The sequence below is a fragment of the Pyrgilauda ruficollis genome, unplaced genomic scaffold (assembly GCF_017590135.1).
Source record: "Pyrgilauda ruficollis isolate IOZ18807 unplaced genomic scaffold, ASM1759013v1 scaffold5, whole genome shotgun sequence".
NCBI classification, from domain to species: Eukaryota; Metazoa; Chordata; class Aves; order Passeriformes; family Passeridae; genus Pyrgilauda; species Pyrgilauda ruficollis.
This window is the reverse complement of record NW_024526599.1, coordinates 9,666,579-9,672,648: the sequence shown is the minus strand read 5'-3', so window position 1 is coordinate 9,672,648 and position 6,070 is coordinate 9,666,579.

Sequence of the window (6,070 nt, the reverse complement as noted above, 5' to 3'; positions counted from 1 at the left end):
TGCTCGTGTTAATCATTTACTTTACAGATTGGATCTGGTCTAGTTCATTTTTTCATCCTTGTCCTGAAATTGCTCAGCTCATCACTTGCCCTGGTATCTATTTCTAGCTGGCATGTACAGGAAGATGCTTTGTAGTCCTTATATGTCACCCAGAGTAATCAGGTAGCCTTAGTGGAACTCTGTAAATGAGGATCTTTTCATGCAAGTTATAACTTGCAAAATCCTGCAAAGAGCTGATCAAAAATCCTGTACTGTTGCTCTCTCCAAGGACTTATACAGAATCCAAACTATCCAACTGACAGTAAACTCATTTTTCATAGCTAATACCATATCTTTCTGCTTATGATAACTAGTATTGTAATAAACCATTGATAAAACATGAAGTTTTCTCACACACACAAAAAAGGTAGACAAAATAGAGGAATATAAAAAGAGAGGTGCAGAATCAGTCTGTATATCCTCTCCTGCAACTTGAATGGAAGGTATAGACTACTGTTATCCTGATTGAGTCCATTTTAGAGGGGTAATGTTTTCCGGTAGTTGTACAGTGACAGTAGCTCAGAATTAAATCATCCCAAATTTTCTTACTTTTCTTAATGTGTCCATCACAGACTTTGGAGCACTTCTTAAAACATGCATGGAGTTTTTTTCTTTATAATTTAGGAAGACTTTGGAAAGAATAAAAAAAATACTTTTTTTTTTTTTGTAGCTGTAATACCTTAGCAGCTCTTCTAATTATTTAAAGCTATCTCTGGACTTGTATAAACACAGCAGTATTGATTTGGGTATAAGCTTTTTCATGTCAGCCCATGTTATGGGTAACGGCTACAGGTGCATCCTTAGAAACTGTTGGAAGATTTTCCCAAAGAAACATGTAAAACATAGGCCTTACAGTGGCATGCCTTTACTTTCTCCTTTTTTTTTTTTTTTTTTTTTTCCTGGGGCTCTGGTAGGTATTTTACTTTATTGTAATTGTACCAAGTACATACTTTATCTCTATATCTTGAGTGCTCTTTGAGGGTGGCTGGGGAATGCAGTTCCACTGTACAGGTAAGAAAAATTATCCATAAAGAATCTGGTCTGGCTGGTTAGAGGTGCTGAAGATGGTATTTAGAGTAGGATTCAGTCTCCTGATGATACATATTTTAAAGCAGTGATAAGAGTAAAAGACTATTTTAAGCCTATATTTTTTACAGAGTCTTAATTTTGTGTCTATTTTTTTTGCTGTGATTAGAATGTAATACAATTAATCTTCAGTACAACAGAAAACAAATTGTATTTACAGGATTATGTTTTTGTCTGCATGTGCCCAAATCTTTAAGAACAATAGGGTGTAAATAAATAGTTGAAGCCTTTTGTTGTATGAAACATTCATAGCTGACATATAATGTGATGAAAGCCCTTAATTGTTTACTGAACTAGATTGTGTTTTTAATGAACCTTTCAGTAAAAAGCTGTGAGAGAGTCTAGAGAAAACAGGAGAAAGGTTTCAACCTCCTTATCCCTTTGAATGTCCTTTGGCTGTGCTTTCCTGCTGTCTCTCCCCCAAGGTGAGAGGCAGGGCTTACCAACAAGGAAATGAATAATGTGTTTGTCCATGTAATCCTCAGCAAAATGGATCCAGTGTTTAGAGTGAGCTGCACCTTCACATTTTCTTCAAGACTCAGTAGGTCAGAGGTGTGAGTTATTTCTAGAGGAGGAGCTTATCCTGTTTTAGGGGAAAGCCAAAGAAGCTGTGTTCCCAGGGGTTTTGGCCATCTCACTTTTGGGAAAAAAAAAGACTACTTGGAAATACTGCAGAAGAGAGTAGCAATAATTACTTATGTGGAAAGATAGGAAACACTTGGTTTTTTAAACTGAAGAACAGTGCAGGAAACCTTAAAAGTTGGAAAAAATAAAAGATCTTGCAAGGGGAAGGGGAAAAAAAAGTCTTGAGTTCACAATGAACTGGACAGATTAAGGCCTATTTTTCTGTATCACCTCTATTTAATCTTTGCAATTCTCTCACAGTTACCAGGTGAGATTTTCATTACTGTTCTGGGTACTTCCTTGCTTTCCTTTCTCTTTTTGATGTTTCTATTATTAGTTCATTTTATCCTAATTTTGTTATGTGTTCTTCTTTTTTGGACAGTCTTAATTATTTTCTGTTGAATCAAATAGGGGCTGGTTCCTCTTCTTCAGGTCCCTACAACCAATGGAATTTCTCACGTGTGCCAAAGGTTCTTCCTCAAACTTCCCCTGTCCTGCTCATTGATATACTTAAGCTTAAACATTCCAACTGACCTATTTCCATGTTGTTTTAGTGGAAACCTTGAACAAAATAATGAAATATAATAAATTCTTTAGGGATCCATCTAAAAGTGATTATGTATTTAAAGTGAAAAGTAAATATTATTAAATATGAAATTATTCTATTTGTTTTCCCTGAAAATTAGCTTACAGTGTATCAGTTGGATATAAATTAAAATCCACATTATTGGTATAATGATCTTCAGGTATTGCTCTGGAGTAGTCAAATAATTGAAATGTTTGTTCAGTATTACTGCAGCTGCAAACAGTAAAATATGGGACTTCATGCTGCTGAGCATATAGTTTCTGTGGTGGAAAGAAAATCTGGATATAACTGGAGCTGGTGTAATTTCTAGCTCTCACCAGAGCACAGAATGCATACCTCGTACAGAGGTCAAGAAGAAGGGGTGGGAAGGTAATCTCTAGCTCTAGTGTAGCAGTAACAGCCTTGGGCATTTGAAAAATGTCTCGGGGAGCTTGTGTAGAATGTGTGGAGCGTGTTATTCACCATGATTAAATGAGTGTTTGATGTCAAATACATTAATGCAGTGAATCCCTGTAGGACCTATGACTCAAATTTTACCTTTTGCAACTCCCAAGCCTTTATTTATATTACTAAAAGAACTTGGACGCTTATCTACCTGCCAATTCCCCTTAGGGTTGCAAGGGCCGAGTTCTGCCTTCTTTCTCAAAAGAGCTCTGAGCATGATATGTGTACACAGGAGGCACTTTGAGATACTGTGAGGGCTGTGGTGCTGCCAGTGCTGTGCCTTGGGAAGGTGACTGCCAGTTCCCATTTGGAATATAGCCTTCAGCAGAAGGCTGACCACATGAGGTGATACAGACCTCATGTAATATTGCATGATATTGCAGAAAAGGGTTTGAACAAGAGAGTGGGTAATGAGAGGTAGTAGTGGGTATAGCTTTATAGGAACAGCAGAAGCACAATTACTTTGTGACTGTAAAATTCTGGTTTCACCATCGTGTCAATATAATTTAGAATTGTGGTTTCTGGGTTTATCTGGTTTCTGTGGTTTTCGTGAGTGGAAAAAACTAAAAAAAACCTTGGGCCTACAGACTGCTTCTTAGTCCTGAATGTCACTGAATGGGATACTGGGGAATTATGCTAAGCTTGCACTGATATTTTTGACTTTCTGGAATTAAATATATTCACCATAAAAAGGAAGTACTTGTATACCTAAGACAGATTTCTGCTGACATAGAAAAACTGGCTGTAGTCCAGCACTATATGAGCTATTTCTTTAGCAACTTTTTTAATGAAGGTTAGCTGCTCTTAGGTTGGTTGGGCAGGAGATTTATGTTTTGATTTTGGAGAGAATTATTTTTACCTGAGACAAATGTAAAATTATAGAATATACAGAATATATCTATGATGTATTCAGGAAGTTACATAGTGAGTTAGTAGAAATATGGGTGAGTGGAAATGATTCTTCCTAGGAGTTTTTTCTTATGCTTAAGCAGAATTGTTCTGAATACTATTTAAAATTGTCTGTTTATCATAGTGTTCAAAAATGCCCTGTTTATTAAATTTACAGAATTAACTTTTGCTAGAGAACCATAGCAGAAGAAAAAGGCATTCCTTTGAGAAAAGATTTACAAAAAGGAAAAAAATAATAAGAAAATTCAATAAACTGCATAATTATCCCAACCTCAAGGTTTCTAAAGCTGCTGCCTGAAAAAAATATTACTGCAAAATGCAAGTGAAACAGATGCCAGATTTCTTCAATACTAATTTGTGTAGATGGCAGCAGTGTTTCATAGCTTTCTTAATACAATGGTGTTCCAGTTTAGATTTAATACGGTTTTATGAAAATACAAGGATGAACTTTTGGTTCTGGTTAACAGAGTATTTTATTACTAGCTTTATTAATTTCATGGCATATGAATTGTAGACATGTTACTTATCCAATAACAGTTTCAAAATAAATCAGATGATTACATATATAAATTACTGAAAGCACTTAAAGGATCTGATGTTTTTATGAAGAGCATTTAAGAATTACTTTAGATATACAATGAAATACTCACTGTGTTCCCATAGCATATTACTTTTTAAATGAAATGTATACAAATAAAATATAAATATTATAAATTTGGGACATTTGTTAAGCCCATAGATGTCTGGAAGATGTTCCTCTAACTTTCTACATTAATCCTGATTTAAATGTTGTTAAGTTTTATCACATGTTGGGAATTATGCCAAAATCAGGCTATACAACAAATTAGTGATTATAGACCACTGATTTACAAGGACACTTGTAGAAATCATAATGAATGTATGATTTCTTGTATACTGTCATATTAAAGCATGTTTCCATTATGCAAGCACTTGATCTTGCAGATGATGGAACATTCCTCTACTGCATGTTTTTACTGACAGTGGATTTTGCTCCTCTCCCATGCAAGCTCAGGAAGAAGCAAGGTGGCTGTGGGTGTGTATGTAGGGCAGCTATGATGTAGCTGGAGAGAACAGCTTGTTTGTAAACTTTTGTTTCTTGCAAGGGACTCTTCTGTTGTAATGACATGCTTAACTCCATTAGCATGTCTCTTGCCATACAGACGGAGAAATACAATTAGCAAGTTGTTTACAGCAGAACTGCAACTGCTGTGACTAAAGCGTTATTGATAGAGTGTATGAACTTCTGTGAATTGTTTTCCAAAGATTAGTTTAATGAAGCTTTGATATCATGCTATAACTTAGCCTTGATTAGTTCACTTTAAGGCTTGATATTATTTTTTCACTATCTAATTGCTTCACATAAAAATGACATGATATTTTGCCTACATTATTCCAGATAGTTAAGCCTGTTCTTACCACTTTTAATCCTAGCATTCTATTAGCCTCGGAGACTGGAAGGTGCTTGATGCTAAACACTGTTGAAGTTTCATTTATTTGGATGCTTGAATCTGAAGGAAGGAATGATAATAACTTCCATGCTTAAGCTAGAACAATTTTCTGCTAGGAAGTGAAGTCAAAAGGATGCAAGTGAAATGTAGTGCAAACAGGAGAAGAAAGTAAAATTAATGCTGTCTGTTTAATAGCTCAGTGCCAGTCATCTGTTTTTAAATTCTTTGCCAATGCTGATCATCACAATTCATGTATAAACAGGAGCTGATTTTATCTGGCTCATGCATTTTGTGTGTTGTCCTTGTTGCCCTAGTAACTGGAGTAAGGTTGGCACTAGCATATGCACTTTTATCTGAAAAATAAAATTGTTTATGTCTACTATGCCTAAGGAAGAAAGCTTAGAGACATAGCCTGCAACAGAAGCCAAATTTTTCAAAGTTGGCCATGAAAAAAAAAGAATCATCTTAAACTGTTCCCCAATGTTGAGAACATGGCTCTTTTCTGTGATAATTTGAAGTTATGATTTCTATAGTTTGGCCATAATTTTCACTGTTGTGAGAGAGACAAAAAAGCCCCCAAGAGGACTTTGGGGTACTTGGTTTGTTTTCTTAGATATGCAACCAATGGGCTGAGGCACCATAGGAAAGGTAACTGCCCTGCCTGTCTCATATTCCCTCCATAAGAAGGTATTACACTAACTTTTATAAAATTCCTTAGATGCTGTTCATGAAGAGCCTTAAGTAAGAACTGGTACACGTGTCTTTATCTTGTATGCAATATATTATTCTGTGAGTATAAATAACTTAGAGGCAGGAAACTACATTAGGTTGAAAACAGTATAAGCTTAATCTTCAATATCTCCATGGCAAAGAAGGTATGAATACCCTTTTTTATTGTTTTGAGGCAAATGGA